A 20,511-nucleotide genomic window follows, 5' to 3' on the forward strand; every position below is an offset into this window, starting at 1 on the left:
AAAATGCCCTTTAGGTGAGGATAACACAGGGCCTTTTGCCTCCCTTGTGCCCCCCTCAATGTGACTCACAGGGCGCTGGAAACTCAAGCTGGTCTGGAGATGACCGGTCACCTGAAATGAAAGCCCAAGCATTTCCCAGGGACTCCCCACTTTGGGCAAGGGAGCCCGCGTGGGAGGTGTGGAGGGCTTCTGCAGGAAGGTGATGGGGAAACGACTCCGTGGGGAAAGAACTCAGAGTAAGCCAGAAAAGAGGTGGACAAGCCCGTTCCACCTCCCCCTGCAAAAATCCCTTCTTTTGTACTGAAAAGTCCAAAAGTTGTCATCCCACCCCAAGCCTCTGCAGGAAGGATGGGCAGGAGGCCTGGGGGGCATGGCCACAGCCCAGCTGGGCTTACACAAGGACCAGCCAACTGCAGGCCAGGCCCAGACCTGTCCACACACCCCGACTCCCACCAGAGCTGACTCTCCATGGAAGCTAAACAGGATCACGTTACCAAGGGCTTCCTTTCTCGCAGCCTGCCCTCCTCCTCAGGTAAGCCACAAGCAGTGCCACTTCAGGGGCCTCCATGAGTTCTTCTCCATCCTCACCGAAGTGGCTCTGGTTGGAATCCTGCTTCATCCCTTAGCAGCTCGGTAAGCCTAGGCAAGTGGTGTAATCTTTCCATGCTTCAGCTTTCTCTTCTGTAAAATGGAGATAATGGTACTATCCACCTCATTGGGTTATTCTGAAGATGAAATAAGTCCTCCGCCTGGCCGGCTATCGGACTCGAACATTAGCTGTTGTTATTCTTTATTGCTACTGCTATTACTGCACTGCGAAGAACACTGTGACAGTCACATAAAAGACACTTAGGGGATCCCTGGGTGGCACAGCGGTTTGGCGCCTGCCTTTGGCCCAGGGCGCGATCCTGGAGACCCGGGATCGAATCCCACGTCGGGCTCCCGGTGCATGGAGCCTGCTTCTCCCTCTGCCTATGTCTCTGCCTCTCTCTCTCTCTCTCTCTGTGACTATCATAAAATAAAAATTAAAAAAAAAAGACACTTAGAATCTTCCTCCCCACAATTTCCCACTTAGATACCTGAAGGGTTCTGGGAGGACCTAAATCTCCATCACACCCACCCAGTGGGACAAAAGCAGGATCAGGACCTGGACGGGTGTCACTAACCTTACAACCACTTCTGAGGTTAATATCCCTACCTGCAGAAAAGGGATATTATAATTGATGAACCACCCCAAAAGGAGCCTCCTCTCCTAGGTTCCTTTTCTTCCAAACGCCTTTGGAAAGACCCTCTCTTCCAAGAGACCCTTCTCTCTCTCCCCAGGCGACAGGACTGACTCACCCTAAGCATCTGCAGCTCACACTCCACAGAGGCATCAAAGGGTCGGGGCCCCAGTCACCACCTGCCTCAGGTGATCTGGGCCAGGAAAGCAGGGCCCTCCCTGGGTCTTGGGCACTCCTTGAAGATCTCTGGGGCGTCTTTCACCTCTCCCCACCCGCAACACAGAGAGACAGGAGATGTTTTGGGAGTGGAGGATTTATTCAGATTTCCACGGGTGTCTGGGTGGGGCATCTGCTACCAGCTTACTCCCGGCCGGGGCACTCGGGGCACTCGGGCCTTTTCCCATCCGGACTCCCCTCCCCCCCATCCAACCCCCTCCCCCAACCTCCGCCCCCACCCTAACCCAACACGCGCCACCGCCACCACCACCATCCCTCCGAGCCCCCAGGCAAAGACACTGAGTTTTGTTTGCAACCTAATTTGTCCGGATAATCGCCTCGATTTTGCACTTCGCTTTGCCCGCGTGTATCCGGCTTTGGGCCCCTTCTTCACCGGTTAGCAGAGCACTTTCTGGGAAATTCCCCTTCCGGAAAGGGAGTCAGCGCGCGCCCGGGGTGAGCGTTCACAATGCCCCGAAGGAGCCTCCCCACCCCCCACCCCCACCCCCGGCTCCCGGAGCGCACCGCCAGCCCCCACGCGGCGGGGAGCGGGAGGGAGGCAAGGAAGGGCTCCGGCCGGACACCGGCTCCGGGATCAGGGCCCCGGCCACTCCCCGCGCCGAGCGCCCCCGCCGGGAGCCAATGAACCGTGTGGGAGCGGGCCTCTGCCGTACCTCCAGACTCCGGGGAGAAGCTGGGGTTGGCACGGCGCCGCAGGACTCGCGGGCGCAGGCAGAAGCCGGGGGCCCCTCCACCTCCCGCCTTTCCCAGGCCCGCCGCCCCGCGTCTCCTCCCCAAGTCCCCACTGCTTCCCCTCAAGTTCGGCCCACGTGGTCTTCGCTCGCTCACGGCGGCGGCGGCGGCGGCGGCGGCGGCAGGCCGGGCCGGGCCGGGCGAAAGCGGCTGCACCTGCTTTAGGCGAATTATGGTAGCGCTAGAAGTTGGTCTCCCCTCCCTCCGCCGCTCGCTCGCTCGCTCCCTCCTCCCGGGCTCTCGGCGCGCTCCCTCCTTCCCCCTCCAGCCCGCGTCCCCCGCCCCCTCCCGCCCCGCCCGCGCGCCGCCCGCTCGCAGCCACTCGCAGCCCCGGCTCAGTCGCAGCCCCTCGGAGTCCGGAGCCGGCCGCCCCTGCGGACCGGACAGCGCGGCCGGCTGCCGGGACGGAGCCCCCAGCCCGCGAGGAGGGCGCGGCGCGGGCGGCGGCGGCGCGGCGGGGAGGAGCCCGGGCCGGAACCAGGGCTGGGCCGGGGGCGGGGACGCCGGGGTCCCGGAGCCCGGGAGCCGGAGCGAGCGGGCGAGCGTCGCGGGAGGACCGGGAAGGAGGAGCGCCGCCCGAGCGAGCCGAGCTGCCCACAAAGTGCGATGCCCCGGCGGGGCTAGGGCGCGCGGCGGCCGGCGCGGCGCGGCGCGGCGCGGAGGGAGGACGCCCGGGAGCTGCGCGGCGCCGGGCGGCGCGGAGGGGCAGCCCCAGCGGGCGGCGGCGGGCCCGGGCTGCGACCCGAGCGAGCCCCATGCCCCGCGCGGGCTGACGGGCCGGAGCCCGCACGGAGCGGCCGGGCCGGACAGGTAGGTGGCGGGCCGAGCCCGGGGACGCGGGTGGGGGCTGGGCCGGCGAGCAGACCAACTCCCTCGCTCGCGCACTCTCTCGCCCGCTCACTGGCTCACTTTGTGTTTGCAAACTGCCCGCCGGAGACGCGCTGGGCGCCGGGAGGAGCCGGGCCCAGGCCGGCGCACTTTGTTCCAGCCGGGGCCGGCTGCGGCGCCCTGACCCCGCGCCGCCACCACACCCCGCCCCCGGCCTGGGCCCCCGCGGCCCGGAGCCGCCTTGGGAACAGGTGGGGGCTGCGGCGGGGCGGCGGGAGGTGGGGGCAGCCCGAGGTCGGCGAGGCGGGGTGGGGGGGCCTGGGAAGGCCACTGAGGCCCGCCCTTCCCCCAGGATCTGGCCCCGCCCCCTCCCGGCCTGGCCGCGGGGAGTGGGGTGTAAGGGGGCGCGACCCCCCCACCCCCGGCCCCCCGCCGGAGTCGAACAAAGAGGAGTTCCCGGCCCCGACTTTCCTGAGCTGGGGAGGGAAGTGGTGGCGCGAGCTCCCCCAACCCAACCCGGGTCTGTCCAGGATTCCCCGAGACGCGCCCCGGAGGCAGATGGGGTGGCGGGTGGGGGGTGGGCCGCGATCGCACCCGCCAAGTAGCCTCGGGTGTGAAGGGGACTCGTTTTGCTGGGCTCGCACCTTGGAGGTGCCGGGGCCAGGCAACCCCTTTCCCCCCATCGCTTCGCTCGGCCAGCTCCGAGATGGAGCGGAAAACTTCCTGGGGACTTGGGAGCGTCTGGAAACGGCCCCTGTGATTTTGTGCGCCTGTGCTGGAGGGCGGGGGACCGACCCGGCGATACCTTTCTCCACCGCATTTAGGGAGAGCCACCCCTGCCCCCACCCGTCTCACCGCGTTGGGGCTGGAAAGGGAGGGCGGCCGCAGGGTTCCGACGCCCCCCCCCAGGGAAGAGGGTTCCCGAGTGACTAAGCAGGACACCCCCCCCCCAGACTGACGACCCCAGTGTCTCCTCCGGACTGCCCGTCACGGACACCTCTGTGACCCGCGGTCACCCCGGCGGTGCTCCGGCCTGGCGCTCCCGGTCAACGCCAAACTAACTTGGGGCTGAGCCCAGGCAAAGCCTGTGGCGCCAGGAAGCGGGGCGCTCCGAGCGACCCGGGTCCCGGCCTCCCCGGCAAAGGACCATGCGATTTCGCGGGACGCGGATTCTGAGACAGAGGCCCTAAGGGCTGCGGATTCCTTCCTACAACTGGGGCGACCTCGTGAACACGTCCGCGTCCCTCCCGGACCCTCTAGGCTAGGGGAAGATGATATGGGAATACGGACACCCAGAGCCTATAGAGCGCCCAGCTCATCCCTTTGCACTCCGGCTTCTCTTGCCAACCCCCGCCTGGCGGATTTCCTCGCTCACTCGGCGTCCGGGGTTTAAGGCGTCTGGAGATCACCGCGTGTCTCGCACCCCAGCACCGGGTCTTCCTACGGACTGGCCTGGCCGCGGAGCCTGGAGCAGGGGCTCAGGTGGGAGGATGAAAGAGCAAACCCGAGTCTGAAGCTGTCATCCCTGCAGTTCCTGAGAACACCCAGGAGCATTTTGGCCCATGCGGGTTTTTTCCTTGAACTTCAGCACCTTCATCCCTCGTTTTAAAGCACTGCCTGGATTGTCCCAGGGCGAACTGTGCTGGGTCTGGGATTGCCGGGCCCGGGAGTGAAGCATGAGATGTGGCGGGGTTGGAGCCGGAGACGGACAGGGTGCCGCCATCTCCCACGCAGAGGGAAGGAGCGGCCGAGCGTCTACACGGCCTGTAGCCGCGGAAGGGTCTGACCACAGCCCCATCGGAGAAGGCAGTGGGTAACCAGACTGGAACACGGAGAGTCTGAACCCAGAAACTCACTTTCAGCAGAGATCCCGAGCTGGAAGCGTCCCCGTCCCCGGGGCTGGGCATTTCAAGCCCCTGACTCCTGGTGAGCCAGCGGGTAGTCTCAGGGGCCGGAAGGGCAGGGATGACAGCATCTCAGATGCCCTGAGAGACACTCGCTTCAGACAGTCCCTGCCCCAGATGATCTCCACGAACCCCATGCAACCGGGAAGAAAACTGCTCTGGGGATGGGAAGTCTGCAGGCTTGTTTTGTTTTGTTTTCAACTTGAGAAACTTTGTCTTGCCTGGGTTCTGGGGTGCCCTGACACCTGGCAGGCTGGAGGGAGGGCCCGAGACTGTTGTAGGGACCTGGACGACTTGCTTTCTCTGACTACTTTAGATTTGAGCCTCTCAAAAGCAAGGGGTATGCCTGGGTGGGAGGTCGGGGGGCACTCCTTATCCGGTGTTGCTCCCACTCTTTTCAGCCGGGCAAGGTAGCATGGGGGAGGAAGTGGTGTTGTGGGGGCCCAATCCCCCAAACATACCCAGGACCCCCAGGAAGTTGGGAATCTCTTCTCCCAGACCCTCCAGCCACTACTTTACTCTGGTCCCAGCCTCAGCACTGAGTTAGGGGAGAGACCATGGGAAGCTTCTCTCTTGGCACTAAGCCGTTGAGTCTCTGGGTGGGGTTTTCTCTCCTTCTCCCAGTCCTGGGCAGGTTTCCCAGGAGTTACAGAGTTGGGGAACCCCTGAGCCCTGGGGAGAGAAAGGCTTGACACCAATGCTGGGGAATGCCAGGGGTAAGGCAGGTTGGGCCCAGCCTGACACAGGACCTGCCTTTGTCCCTTTCTATGCAGGTACTCTGCTCACACCTAGACACTGATACCCCCCCAACCCCTTTCCTCTGCTGTGGGCCAGAAACTTCCTTTCTGGCTGCTAGCAGGTAGGTCCCTTCTCTCCAGGAATGTGCATATCCTGCTGGGCCCCTACTCCAAACACACCTCTTCCTTAGGGGGAAGAAAGCAGGGGGGGATGTGCTGGGAGGGGGGGTGGGGGGCTTCCTTTGATGTAGTAATTCCCCCAAGTGTTTGCTGAGCCCCTGGTCTGTCTGGGCAGGTCCCAGGCTGGGCACTAGAGAGCGTGAACAAGGCTGGGTCTGCTCTCTGATGCTCCTTTTGCTGGGGTAGGAGGGACAGACAGGGAGGCTATTGCGTCAAGGAGAGGAGAATGAGAGCAGGGTGTCTGTTTCAGAGGAGAGGTGTGAGGCGCAAAGGGAAGGGAGGGTCATCTCCAGAGGACTCCCCTGCCCTGCCACACCTGGCATGGCTGCACCCTTCTTCCCCCACATCCTAACCGATCACTGTGCTCCCCCCGCCTCCCCCCAACTTGGTGGTTTGCCTATCTTTCCAGCTGAAATGCAAGCCCCTCCGCATCTGTCCCTGGTACAATGACTTGACTTTCCTAATAACCCAAACTTTGCAAAATAATAATTTCTTCTACCCGGGGAGATCCACACAGTGTCCCTTCAGTCTTACAGCTCTCCCAGCTTCCCCAGACCAAGGCCAGGTGGGTGCTACTTTTGACAGGATTCCATTGGCTGAAATGGTTTCCTTGGACTTGGTTCCAGAACTCCAGAGCCCAAGGCAAGGAACACCAGCCTGGCCAGGGCAGAACATGGGTCACAGTGGAAGAGACTTTGGAACCTGACCACCGGCAGTGATGGGACTCTAGGGAACTTATTAAGCTCTTGGAACCTCAGTTTTCCCATGTTGTAAAGTGGGTCGATAATGCTCACCTTAGAGAGTCCGTTTGGGAGTTGAGTGGGAGCTTGTATGTGGAGTCCCTAGCACGGAGCCTGGCACATACTAGTGCTGACCAAGGAGTGGTTTGTATTATTCGACTTCCAGCGTTGCCAGCACGCACGTTGGACTGAATACTGGAAATGTTTGTGTTTTAACCTCCATTTCACGGGCTTGGAAAAGGAAGCCTAAAGAGAAGAAGCAACTTGGCTGGGGTTACCAGCTAGTGAGTGGTACAGCTGAGACTAAATGCAGAGCTCCTAACTCCCAGTGCAACCAGTAGGGCCTGAGCCTCGCTGTGGGGAAGGGAGAGAGGAGGGGATGAGAGGGCCTGTCAACCCAACCCCCCTCCACCACACCCTCCTTTACAAACTCAGGCCTGGGCTGCCCCTTTGCTGTCCACTGAGAAGGCTCTGTTTTCTCCTCCTGCCTTCCCATTAAGGGGGGGGGGTCTAGGTTCAGAACCTGGCATTTCCCACCTGCATACGACCCTACAATGATCCAGACGTATGTTACCCCACCATCACCACTTGTGATGGTGCTTGTGAAGACAAAAATGCGAGGAATAATTCACCTCTCTCCAAAAAGGGAGACTTCTGGGGTTTGGAATGCTAGCCTATACCGTCTTATGGAAGACAAGTTTGGCCACCAGTCTTAGATCAATTGGAGACCTACCTGTGGATGGATTACTTCAAAGAAGAAGAAAAAAAAAAACTTCAGCCTAAAGTTCCTGGCTTTTCCAGCATTGCCTTCCTGGATTGGCCATGGGAACACACACCTTCTTCACCTGCTGCCAGCCCCACCCTGCTGGCATCACAGCAGGAGCCCTGTTACTCCAAGCCTTGTGGCTGCTCATGCAGGGGTTTGGTGAAATGGCACTCAGTGGGCCCCTCATAGAGACTGGACTAAGAGCACGCCTGCCTGAGCTAGACATCGAGAACTCCCAGCACAAGAAGTGCACGTCTGGACAGGGCCACAGGATGTTGGGCTGTGGGAGTCAAAGTGCCCTGTGCCTTGAGGGGGCCTGGTCCTGATAGATGTCCTTCCTTCCCTTGATTCCTATCCCAGGATTACTCCTTTCCGGGTCTTTGCCGGGCTGTCCCTCTAGTGCAACCCTGCACCTTCTCACCACCCTGGCCAGAGCCATGCCACCTGTGCCCAGAATACCAGTAGCTCTGCTGACCTCACGGTTCCCAATCCTCTGCCCAACTGGAGCCTCCAGAGCTGGTACCTGAGGGCCATCAGGCTTATTGGTAGTCCTGGACCAAGGTAAATGGCATTTTCTTTCCCATTCCAAGCTGATTCTGATGGAACCTGACCTGGGCTGCCGTGCAAATGGGGTAGGGGTGAGGAGGACGAGCTGGTGGGCTTTCCTTGGAGTGGAGTGTGTGCATAATACTAACCCTTGGCATTTGTTCAAGGTAGTCAGGGTCAGCAGGTGGAAGTTACCTCGAATTCTCACCAGTAGCAAAGGAGGGACAGATGGTGGCGACTTAAGGGCAGGGTAACTCAGGGAATGGAGACCAGGAGGAGGACTGTGGAGCACTTAATGGGTGCAGTGGCAAGCGTGAGGGTTAAGGGGAAGAGGTTTAATAAGAGGTGACTCCATTGCAACTTGGAAAATTAGGAGTGGAGCGAGTGCCCCAGGGCTGATCTTTCAGATGGGGTCTGGGGACTGGTCCTGATGCTCCCCAGGAGCAAGAGGATGTCTCTGCTGACCTGGGAGAGCCTTCATGAGGCCTGTGCTGTGTGAAGGAAAAGTGGGAGTTGGGGGAACGAAGGGGCTCCCATTCTTGTTTCTTCCAACCGATGAGCTCCCTCAGATTGGGCTCCGCAGCCTGGAGCCCACACTTCCAGGAGACCCAGGCTGAAAGAAATTGGTCCAAAAAAGGGTAGCCGTGTACTTCCTCCTTTCCTTCAGGGCTTCCCCAGGCAGATGCACATTGACACCCTGCAAAGAAGGGTGTGCATAGCTGGGGAGAATCTGAAAGAGACACTGAATGGCAGGATTTGCAGGAGACCCAGGGAGTGGCTGCAGCTGTAAGCACTGAAGGAGCAAAGCTCTGAATGTGGAGAAGCTCCCTATCTTCTCAAGGCTCCTGCATCGCTGGATCATTGGAGCAGGAGGTGCTTGTGAAGGTTGGATCTTGCTAAGGATGCAGAGTTGATCCACTTGGGAGAACCCCTCCTTTAGGAAGCCTCCGGGATTTCCCCTGGAGAGCCAGTGCTACTGGTCTCCCCATCCAGCTCCGTGCCCGTGCTCTGGGTTGCTTGCCCCGCCAGCATTTCCCTGAGCCTCTGCAAGTGCATCAGTGCAAGTTGCTGGAAGTTCCTTAATCTCTGAGCTCTGGCGTGCAACACCTGACCGGAGCACCAAGAAAGAGCCTGGGGCACGGGACCCCCTCCACTCCAGTGCCTGGGGAGTCGAGGGAATTTTGGAAGAGGGGGCTGCTGGTGTTTGAGGTGGGGGGGGTGTGCCTTCTCCCTGCAAACTGCACTCCTCTCTTTGGGGGATGACTTAGCAGATCTGGGTGGTAAACAAGGTCTGGATTCCCGGAGAGGGTCACCAGATAGCACACTGCTACCAACTTCCTAATGCTGGGGAGACCTTAGGCAGGCCCACTTCTCTCGGCAAAGGTGTTCCTAACTGCAGGTTGACTTGGGAACCTCCCGCAGCCTCTTCTGCTGGGCTTCCTCTGGCCGGAGCTGCGGGTTGGGCATGGGGTGGGGGGAGAAGGGGGACACCGCCAGGTCCCCGCGCACTCCCCTTGTTCATGGCGGTGGGCTGGGCCTCCGCCTCGCCCTCCCGAAAGGGGCGCTGTGGAGTGTGGGGCAGGCGACCCCGCACGCACAGGCCGGGCTCCTCCTTCCCAATTAGGCAGCGGAGCCTGATTAAAAGGGGGTGCTGGCCCCCCCTTGCTCGATCTCCATCGACGAGATTTCCCTTCATCAGAATCTCACATCCTCCAGAAATTAATTTGATGCCTCTTGTTATCAATTAATTGAATCTCATTGGGAGAGAGAGCTCAGTGAGGCGGGCTGCAGCTTGGCCCTTGTGTGCCTCCGTGCTGCCCTCCCCCTCACATCAGGATGGCGTCACCCCCTCCCCATTTCTCTGTTTCTGCCTTGCCTTTCATTCTACCTATTTTCTAAAACAAAACCACCCTCATGAACGCTTTTGCCTTTTGCCAGGTTTGGCTTGGATGGGTACCCTCCCTGGGCACCTCCTGGGATTCACCCTTTCTGAGCTGGGGTGGGGGGGCAATAGGGAGTTGTTCTCCCCTGGGCCCTCTTCCATCCTTCCTTAAACCAACAGAACCTCACCCTTGGGGGATTTGGCCCTGACCCTGATGCTGTGTACTCCAGGGGCTGCTGGTGAGAAACTTGGAGAGGACCCCGGGGAGAGCTAGGGACAGACTCCAAAGAGCCTCTTCCACAAGATACACACACCCTAGTTGGAGGAGGGGACCTTGGAGGCCCAGGCTGGAGGCCTGCCTGTCAGCCCTCAGGATTTTGTTCTGGTGAAAGTTTCATATTTTTTAGAAGAGGCCTTTAGGAGCTGTTGCCCCAGCCAGGGGCTGATCTGCTCAATGAAGGGGCAGAGGGCACAGATGTGTGGTACCTCCTGGCTGCCCGAGAGCTAAGTTGGGCCTCTGCAAGAATAAGAAGGTAAATGGAAGATGAAGGAGAAAAGTTCTAGAAGTTGTCCCAATCTGGGAGGGGGTTGTGGCAGGTACAAAGTACAATAAGTGGTCACCAGACCCTGACTGAGGATCTCTGCCTTGCCATTTCACATGCCTTCCCTGTTCTGATCCTCACAACAGCCCGGAGAGATTCTCCAGGCGATGATATAGACATATCTCAACTCTCAGTTGATGGGTGAGGGGCCCAGGCCTGGAGAGGTAGTGCAATGGCCCTGAGGCCACACAGTTAACTGGAACCTGCTTCTCTGGAATGCTGGCCATAAGGGCTGAGCCACTAACTGACCAACTTCACCCCTTAGGAGTCTTGTTGACTCACACAAAGCTTATTACAAGGGAACATTTCACACAAATATCCCCACTTTGACTTCTTGTGAAAAACTAAAACCCTGTCAACACTCAGCCTGCATTTGGTAAGGGCAGGCTGGGATTAATGCCCTGCACTTCTCACCTGGCCTCCTAGGTGACCAGCCTGGCCCCTGAGGGCATTGTGGTTAGTAATTCTGTCTTGGAGATTTTACTTATCCTCAATATTCTTCAAGGAAGAGCTAGGAGAAAGGGAGGTGGTCTGAGAGACTCTGCAAGGTCTTAACTAGAGCCAGAGAAGACCTCTAAGGACACCCTGACCCCAGCTGAATTCTGTTCAGAACTGACGGTGGTGTTTTTCCTGTTTTTGACCACGGAAGGAATTATAGGGCCTTGTGTCGCCAGGAGTCTGTTCCAAGCTGAAACCAGGTCATCCCTGCCCAGGTGAGCCCAACTATGAAAGTCATCATCACTTGTCCCCCAAACTTACTTTTTGTGGGGGGGAGTGGGGAGACTTTCTTCCAAGAATGGAACCTCAGGTGGCGACAAGAGAATTGGATATAAGTCACCTTTCTGGAACTCATTTTGTAATAGGGAAAGAGGGGCGGAGGGGAGGATGCTGAATCTTGCGGATCTGGATGTGGATGTATTTTGGATGCCCCTTGAGTTGGTACCCAAGATGCCTGTAAATACTACACCTAAATATCATCAGGGGAGACAGAGAGGGCCCAGGGCAGGTCGTGAAGCAGTTAGGCCCCCAGGAAGGGCCAGACCAAGTGATGTGTCCCAGGCTGAATGGAGCCCCTCCTTTGCTCACGGGAGCCCCCTGGTGCCAAGGGCACTACCGGAACCAAGCTCCAGATGGCCACTCAGGCCTCGGATGAGTTGCCCCCACCCCAAACCAGCAGGCCCCCCCACGAAAGACGTCACTATTTAATTAGCCATCTCTGATTAACCAAACTTGGCATTCGGCTTCTCTTGCCCTCATCTTTCCCAGCTCCGAATCAATGGCTTTGATATGCTAATTAGGGAGTAATTTAATTTCAAAAGGCCGCAATTAACAAGGGTGTTGTGGACATGCTGTAGTTAAGCGGAGTAATCTAATTTGCATTAGTAACAAGCAGGGACTAATTAGAAGCTTAATTAGACACTTAGATGGCTCTTATGTTTACTTTCTTAATGAGATGGAGTGGGATCTTTGGTTCTCCTTTTTTCTTTCTTTCTTTCTTTCTTTCTTTCTTTCTTTCTTTCTTTCTTTCTTTCTTTCTTTCTTTCTTTTCTTTCTTTCTTTCTTTCTTGATTCTTCCTCTTGGTGTGGTTCTAGGATGGGGTGCTAGGGCCTGATGGGAGCATTTTAGGGCCAGAGCCAGTGGAAAGTAAACTGTGGCTGGGGGCAGTGGTGAGGAAAGGTTCAGACTCCAGGGAGAGCTGAAAGGCAGAGGCTCAACCGCTTCCCAGAGTGACCACCCTTTAGGCCTCACCACCTCTGAGGTGGGATTCAGGAGAAGAGCACTGATTTGGGAATGGGAAGAGCTATTAGAGTTCCAGTTCAGCTCAGCCTCCTTGCAGCCAGGTGACTTTGTCAGGTCAGTAGGCATCTTCAAAGTGTGGCTCCTTCATCTGTCAAACGAATGCCAGGTTGTGTGCAGAAGAGGGGACAGGGTATGGGAAGGGACTTTCAAGGACTCTATGAGTGGAATGGTTGTTATTAAAATAAAATATAGTCACAAATTGTGTGCCCAGGCTTCACTTCCTTGTGACTCCGCTTAGAAGTCACCTCCTACTGGAAGAGCCTTCCCAGAGTATCCCCATTCCCTCTAGGCACCCATAGCCAGCACCTCACCCCTACAGTGCCAATTTCATGTAACATTTGGAAAGTTGGGCGATATATATAGATCAGAGGTTCTCAACGCTGGCTACAATTGAAGCTTAAGGTATTTATTTATTTGAGAGAGAAAGAAATAGCATAGGCAGGGGGAGGGGCAGAGGAGGAAGGAGAAGTAGAATCCCTACTGAGTAGGGAGCCTGATGTGGGGCTCAAACCCAGGACCTCGAGAACATGACCTGAACCGAAGGCAGATGCTTAACCAACTGAGCCACCCAGGCACCCTCTGCAATTGAAGTTTAGAATGCTTGGAAAATATTTTTAAATGACCCATGCCTGGCCCCACTCCCCAGAATCGCAATTTATTTGATGCAGGGTGGAGCCTAGGTATTGGGTATTTTTCTTAATGCTGTGTTTGCCTGGGTGTGTCTCTTTTTCTTCCACCAACGTGTAAGCCCCACAAAAGCAAAGGCTGTGTTTTATTCCCTCCATATGCCCAGACCCTAGTACCTACTGTGTTCAGTATTAGTTGCAGGCAGAGGACCACCAGCCAGCTGTGTACCCTGTAAACTCACCCAGATTTGACAGGATCTGTGAGTGTTGTTTTTTGAATGCCTTATGCAGGATCTGAGAATCTTCTGGAAACAGACCTGAGGAGGAGGGAGGGAAAATGCTAAAAAGGTGTGGGGTATGTGAGTCCTCCAGGAGATCTGTGCATTGCCAGAGGGAGGATAAAGTTGGTACAAATTTTATGGATATCAATTAGGGAATAAATATATTGACAGCCTTAAAAATACATAGTTCCACCTAAACACGTTTCCTAAGCTAGTAGTTAGAAATATTGAATGTTCCGTTAGCAAAAGGGTGTTTATTGCAGCGTCATAGTAAAAAAATAGGTAATAGTCTGGATGTCCAACTCTAGGGGATTGGCTCAATAAATTCTGGAACATGCAGCCCATTGGAGCAACAATGTGACCACTAAAAACTGTTGCTTAAAATATTTGCTGTCATGTGGAAATGGTTATGATAGTAAGTGGTGAGTGGAAAAATAGGAAAATTCAAACCATGTACAGATTATGACCCCAATTTCACTTTTTAAATGTTTATATGCCAAAGAGAGTGAAAATGAACTGACTGGAAGGGGTGGATCCCAAAAGGCTAGCTCTCTGGGTGGCACGATTATGGGTACCAGTTTTTTCTTTATACTTTTTTTCTCTTCAAAATTTTCTACCAAGGTGTCTAATGCTTTTAAGATTAAAAACTAAAGTTATTTGAAATTCAGGAGAGAATGTGAAGCAGCACGGATGGTGGCTCATCTCCCAAGTCAGAGGCTTCTTGCCTTCCATCAGAGAGGCAGGCCCTCACCCTGACTCTTGCACGACGTTCCTCAAGCTCTGAAGTTTTGTGCTGAGAGGTCTTGAATGGTCTCTGACTTTGGGCATGTGGCTGCTGGTGTGTCATTTAGGGAGAATCTTGGGCAGGAATCAGAGTACAGAGGGAAGCCTGGGGTGCGCCTAAGTATGGGGATAACAGGGGCTTGGAGAGGGATTAAGCTTTATCTGGAACTCAAGAGAGCCCCATCTTCTTAGGGAAAGACACTCTTGGCCTAATCAGAAAGCCCGGTGATGACGTGACTCACATCACCTTGCTCTGGTTTGGAGATCCATTTTGGAGCCATAGAGACATATTCTAAGCCATGGGCCCTATTCTCACTTTCCTCAAATGCTGAACCACGGGCTGTAATAAGGGGATAGGATCATAAACCATAGCCCACTCAGAATTGAGTTGCAGCAGGACTTTCTGGGCCCCCATACTTACTTAACTACCCTTTTCTGAATGCCTTCTTCATGGAGTGGATTTTATTTGATATCACAGCAACCCTGAAAGGAAGGTTTATTGGCATTAGCCTCATATGACAAATAAGGAAACCGAGGCTCACACGGATGACCTCACTGCTCTTATTACAAAGATAATGAGAGACCAGAAAATGGTCAGCAGGTAGATGGCAAATGAGTGGCTATCTACAGAAGGCCAAGGTCAAAAGTGGCTACTGCCCAAGCCCTCACCTCTTCTGGCAGCCTGAGCAGGTGTGCCTTCAGGGCCTGAGCTGAATGAGGGATGGGGGTCCCCCAGGCCTTTGGATGGCAGATTGGGAAGCATTCTTCAGTTACATGTAATGTCAGTGCTTATTGCCCTGAAGAGCCCTCTGCTTTATGTCCCTGACACAAGATTTGATAGCAAGATAACTAGAAAGATAGGAAATAGGAAGTATAAGGTGTCCTCATGCTCTGTTCTACGTGGTACCCACGTCTTTTCATGTAATCTAGCAATGTGTCCATTTCAAAGACTTTTGGCTCTGGAAGAGTCTGAAACTGGCAGCCTCTCTTGAAATAAGAGGCTTTTGCCTGTGCCGTTTCCCCTGCAATTCAGTGTACGCCTCACCTGGCCAACACCTACTCACCTTTCATTTGTGAGCATAAATGCCATTTCCTCAAAAAGAAGACTTTCCCTGCACTCCCCCCGCCACCCGCCTGGTTTAAGTAAGATTTCGCTGTTTATTCCCTGTACTCACACTTGATAGAAACCTACTTTATTGTGAGCTTATCTCTTTTTGTGTCCTTACTTATCATCTGCCTCCCCTCACAGGAACCATGAGCTCCAGCAGAGCAAGGCCTGTGCCTTGTTCTGCCCTGTTCTGCTCAGGTCTGCAGACACGGAGCCTGCCACACTGTGGGTGCCTAAATATCTGTGCAACCCATGAATGAAGGGTCCTTGCTGGTGCTATACACTCTTGGCCATCCACTGGAGGAGAGAGAATGACTTCGTTCATAGCCAAAACCCCACTAGTGGCTAAATTTTCAAAAAGACCAATGCCAGATTTCCCTAGTAAAAAGAGGTTGGGGAGAATAGGACCCCCATTATTACAAGTTGCCCTCAAAGCATCTAGGACACTACTGCACAGGCTTCTTCAAGATTTATAAACCTGCAGAGGGCAGGGACCAAATTCCAGTGTCCTGCAAGATAGGTCCTCAGGGTTTGTCTTTTTTTTTCTTTTTTCTTTTAAGATTTTATTTATTTATGAGAGACACTTAGAGAGAGGCTGAGACATAGGCAGAGGGAGAAGCAGGCTTTCTGTGGGAAGTGCGATATGGGATTTGATCCTCCAACTTGGGATCACGACCTGAGCCAAAGGCAGATGTTCAACCACTGAGCCACCCAGGTGCCCACCCCCCCCACCCCCGCTTTAAAGTAAGCTCTGTGCCCATTGTAGGACTTGAACTCACCACCTGGAGATCAAGAGTTGCATGTTCTACTAAGGAAGCCAGCCAGGCACACCTCCCCATCAGTGTTGTCTTAATCAGGCACTAAATCCATGTTGAATGAATACATGACCTTGAAGATAGATCATCTCACTTTGGCCACAGGCAGCTCATAAACTAAAGTCAGTGGTCGGGACACCTGGGTGGCTCAGTGGTTGAGCGTCTGCCTTTGGTTCAGGGCATGATCCTGGAGTCCTGGGATTGAGTCCCACGTCGGGCTCCCTGCATAGAGCCTGCTTCTCCTCTCTTTGCCTGTGTCTCTGCCTATATGTCTCTCATGAATAAATAAATAAAATCTTTAAAAAAAAAATAAAGTCAGTGGTCATCACGGGGGAGACCTGTGGTCTTGGATGAGCAGCATCAGCATCATTTGGGAGCTTTTTAGAAGTGAAGATGCTCAGGCCCACTCCAGACCTACTGAGTCAGAAACCCTGGGCCTGGGGCCCAGCAATCTGTGTTCTAGCGAGCCCTCCGAGGGCGTTGTGATGCACTCAGGTTTGAGGTCCCCTGGCTTGAGATTCGGGTCCATTTTGTTCTCCCTTCCTACTACCCCATGATGTATTTTAAGAAGCCTCCTGTGTCTTTTATTGAGGTCAGCTTCCTCGTCTCTCTCGGAAGTCGATAGGGGTATACTCTGTAAATAGATGGCTACTTCTAGTCTGCTTTCCCCCATTATACGGAGGAGAAACGCGGGTAATGAACGTGGCCCAAGTCACCCACAAGTTGATGGTAGACCTGGGGCTAGGTGCCAGGTTTCCCGACTTTCAGTCTCAGGCTTCCAGCGCTCGCCCTGACTAGATTGTGGGTTTGCGGAGGGCTGGCAACAGTGACTACTTGTTTCACCTCAAAGCACTACAGTCGGGATCCCTGGGTGGCGAAGCGGTTTGGCGCCTGCCTTTGGCCCGGGGCGCGATCCTGGAGACCGAGGATCGAATCCCACGTCGGGCTCCCGGTGCATGGAGCCTGCTTCTCCCTCTGCCTATGTCTCTGCGCCTCTCTCTCTCTCTCTCTCTGTGACTATCATAAATAAATAAAAATTAAAAAAAAAAAAAAAAAAAGCACTACAGTCGCTGCGGGTCGGGGTTACCTGTGGCCACGCCCCCGCCAGCCCTGCGGGCGCTAGAGCCCGGGTGCGCCCGCCGCCCGCTGCCCGCTGCCCAGCTGCGCACGTGCACGTGTGCGCCGGGGGCGGCCCCGCCCCTTCCCTCCCTCCCTCCCTCGCGGGTAAACTCCGGGCATCCATCAGTCTGTTAATTGCACTAATTAGAGATCGCGGAGGTGTTAATTGGAAAACCCTGGTATTGTGCCTGTTTGGGGAAGAAAACGTCAATAAAAATTAATTGATGAGTTGGCAGGGCGGGCGGCGCGGGTTCACGGCGAGGCGCAGGGTGTCGTGGCAAATGTTACGGCTCAGATTAAGCGATTGTTAATTAAAAAGCTACGGTAATTAATACTCCCTACGCCATATGTGCCCGCGGAAAAGGCACAAAGATTTCTCCGCGTGTGGGGCTCCCCGGCCCTCTTCCAGTCTCACCCCAAAGCATCCTGGTCCTGGGGTTCTCCTTTTAGCCCCAAAATGGGTAGAGCTCGTCACTTCCGGCCTGGGGGCGGGGTGGGGGGGGCACAAAGCGGACCGGGAAAGTTACCAGGAGGCGTCCCCTGTTGCATGCCCGCCAGGGTTCTTCGGAGGGCCAGGAGCCTCAGGGGAAGTGGGAGCCCCCAGCGGCCCGCAGCCTCCCCCGGAGCGGAAGAGGAGACTGCGGCTTTGACCCAGCTTCCTTCCTTTCTTCCGCAGGCGTCTGCGGGAGCTTCGGGGCCTGGCCCAAGGCTCTGAGATGCCCTGGTTCCCCGAGGGGTTCCTGAGAGGTGGGAGACTGGGACCTGCCCAAAGGGGGGGACTAGAGCCCCAGAGAGAAATTCTAGACCACCTAAAATAATGTGGCCTCAGTCACTTTCCCCTGACCCCAAGGGGGCAGAAGAGGGGTCAGGGGAGGTGGGGGTGGGGTGGGGGATGAAGGCCTCAATCTTAGTGAATCCTAGAAAGACCTAGTGCCCCCCTCCTTATGCACTGTATGAAGGAAGAAAGACCAATGTGGTGACATGGGCAAGGGGCAGTGACTCGCCTAAGGTCACACAGCTGGCCCTTGACACCAAATGATTTCCTTCCTGCAAGTGTCTTCTCCTCTCCCGCAGGTGTCAGCTGCTCTTGGCTGAGGGAATGAGTGATGAGTGGGGGAGGGAGTGTGGACAGAGGGAAAGGGCAGGAGTGGAGGGAGGAGGGGGCTTTTGGAGGGGACTCCCCCCCACCCCAGTACCAGAGGAGGCAGCTCAGGTCCACATTAGGTGGAGCCCTTTGAGCAAGGGACCACAGCCATAACCCAGATGGGTCTTCAGTGGCTCCCACCCGCCACTAGAACACTGTGGCTTTGTGTGCATGTGCTGGGGTAGGGAATTTTACCCATGGAGCTTTCCAAGGCCAAAAAGCCCTTCAGGACCACCTCTCTGTAGAGATGGGGAAACTGAGGCCCAAAGGAGGCAGGCAGAGGATTCACAGCTGGTTGTGGCTGAGCCCAGGCTCCTGCCTTCTCCTAGCCAGGGTCCAGGTTCTCAGGGCCCTGCTGTCAAGGTCTACCAGCACCCTGCCCCAGACCCAGTTGCCTCTAGAGCCTGCTCACCCACAGTGCAGGGAACACCCTAGTGCTATTGCAACACCCAGTGGAGAGCCGGGCAGGAGGCATGAGGCTGCTGGTGTACTCATCCTCAGAGGGCAGGTGTCCAGCACAGAGAAGGTAGAGGGTGTGGAGATGCCTGGGAACATGTGCAGGTTTGGGTGTGCATTGGTGGGTGGGTGGGAGCAAGGAAGGAGGTGAAAACCCAGGGAGAGGGCAGAGCGTGCCACATGGGAATTAATGCCATTCATACACCCTGCGGAAATGACTTTTCAAATGCATATAATCTCAAGCATGCAAATGAGAGGCTTGCTTCACCCTGTTTAATATGAATGATCGGCCCTTGAATAGCTATTATTACACGCCACATTGCAGCAATTATGTTGTTCACTGGGTGTCGCTCTGTAACCCCCCCCCATAAAAAGACAGAAAAGAAAGGGACACCTCTGTTTGCAGCCTCCTTCCTTTCTTCTCCCTTTTTCCAAACTTGCTGTCTGATCCACAACTTTATGGTGTGTGTGTGTGTGTGTGTGTTGGGAGGGGGACACTCTCCATTACCCCAGGGAAGTAACTGCTGGATTTTCTTTCCTTTCTCCTGTACACACACACACACACACACACACACCCCTGAGGCTCTGGTCTTTGTCCCCTGGGGCCCAGGAGTTCTCAGATCTCAGAGAAGCTAGATTTGGAATCAAGGCAGGCAGCTGCTCTCCACCCCCAGCAGGGCCAGGGTTGGGGGAGAGGAAGCAGGGTGGGCCCCTGCTGTCTCCCCATCCCCATGTGTAGCTGGGGCCCAGGCCTGAGTGGGGGAAGGTGCTCTGCAGGTCGCTGGCAGGGATCAGGGTGGGTGGCTCAGAGAAGGGGGCTGGGGCCCTGTGCTTGGGCGTTGGAGGCCGGTGCCCACCCCATCCATCATTTGACAGCCACTGGCCCTCGGGTTGACATGGCCATTAAGGCCTAGGCCCAAGTGCTCAATCTCTTCCGAACCATCGCCCCCAACCTCACCCTCAGAACTCAGGAGTGGGAGAGGCAGCTGGGGGTGGGCAGTGGTAGAAAAAGCCCTTGGAAACACACAGGAATGCATAAACATGGGACACCCTAGCAGCATAGGATCACCCAAAAGGCTACACAGATCAATCTATTAGGATGAAGACAAAGTCACAGAAGAAGAGGGGCCACAGGACCGGTGATGTGGCCCATGTAGCTGGTGGGCCCCCCACAGACCCTTAAATCTCTCCATCCCCCTCACACACTCCCATACCCTTACACTTCTCCCAACCTTGCTTCCAGTAGAGACAAAAACAGCAAGTGGCCTGGCAGAGTAAGGGAAGAGTCCTTCTGGAGTGAAGGGAGAGGATTTCTGGGCAGGAGGGAGATGCTCTTGGGAGCTGCCACCTTGGGGAAGGAATGAGGAAGATAACCAGTCTCTCCAAGCAGCTCTCTGATCTGCGTAGCCACGACCTGTTGGAAGACCATGTTGTGTGATCCTGGGTCTGCTTAGGCCAAAAGAGGATCAAGAAGGAAAGAAAGAACACTGGCTGGGTTCTGTATGCCCCTCAATCTCCATGTTAAATGGGCCAAGTCTTGGGCATCTCAGGGCCTCAGAGTCTTCACCCTTACAAATAGGGCAGGCAGAGAGAGAAGGGGTAGACTGGAGCTTACATGCTGCAAGGTGGTTTACGTGTGCTGTTCAATTTACTCTGCTCAGGACTCCAAGAGGCTGAAATGAATTACTTCTACAGACAAGGAAACTAAACTTTAGGAAGTGTTTGGGGGGGGGGAGGTGTTAATTTATTTTTAAATTTTAAAACAAATTTTATTTATTTGACACAGAGATTGAGAGAGAGAACACAAGCAGGGGGAGGAGCAGAGGGAGAGGGAGAAGCAGACTCCCTTCTGAGCAGGGAGCCCCATGTGGGGCTCGATCCCAAGACCCCAGGATCATGACCTGAGCTGAAAGTGGAGACTTAACCAAGTGAGCCACCCAGGCGCCCCGGGTTTTTTTGTTTTTGTTTTTGTTTTTAGTTTATTTATTTAAGTAATCTCTG

The 20,511-nt window shown here is 55.5% G+C and overlaps 1 protein-coding gene across 8 annotated transcripts in view; it reads left to right on the forward strand.

The window, feature by feature from the left end:
• The first annotated feature begins 2,708 nt into the window (after window positions 1-2,708).
• FOXP4 (forkhead box P4) overlaps window positions 2,709-20,511 on the forward strand; it is a 53,486-nt gene continuing 35,683 nt past the window's right edge. For all 8 annotated transcript variants that reach the window (XM_055330115.1, XM_055330118.1, XM_055330116.1 and 5 more), the window contains exon 1: window positions 2,709-3,002. The gene's annotated coding sequence lies outside the window, so the exon portion shown is untranslated. The remainder of the gene's footprint in view (window positions 3,003-20,511) is intronic.

The sequence above is a fragment of the Nyctereutes procyonoides genome, unplaced genomic scaffold, assembly GCF_905146905.1.
Source record: "Nyctereutes procyonoides isolate TBG_1078 unplaced genomic scaffold, NYPRO_anot_genome, whole genome shotgun sequence".
Lineage (NCBI taxonomy): Eukaryota > Metazoa > Chordata > Mammalia > Carnivora > Canidae > Nyctereutes > Nyctereutes procyonoides.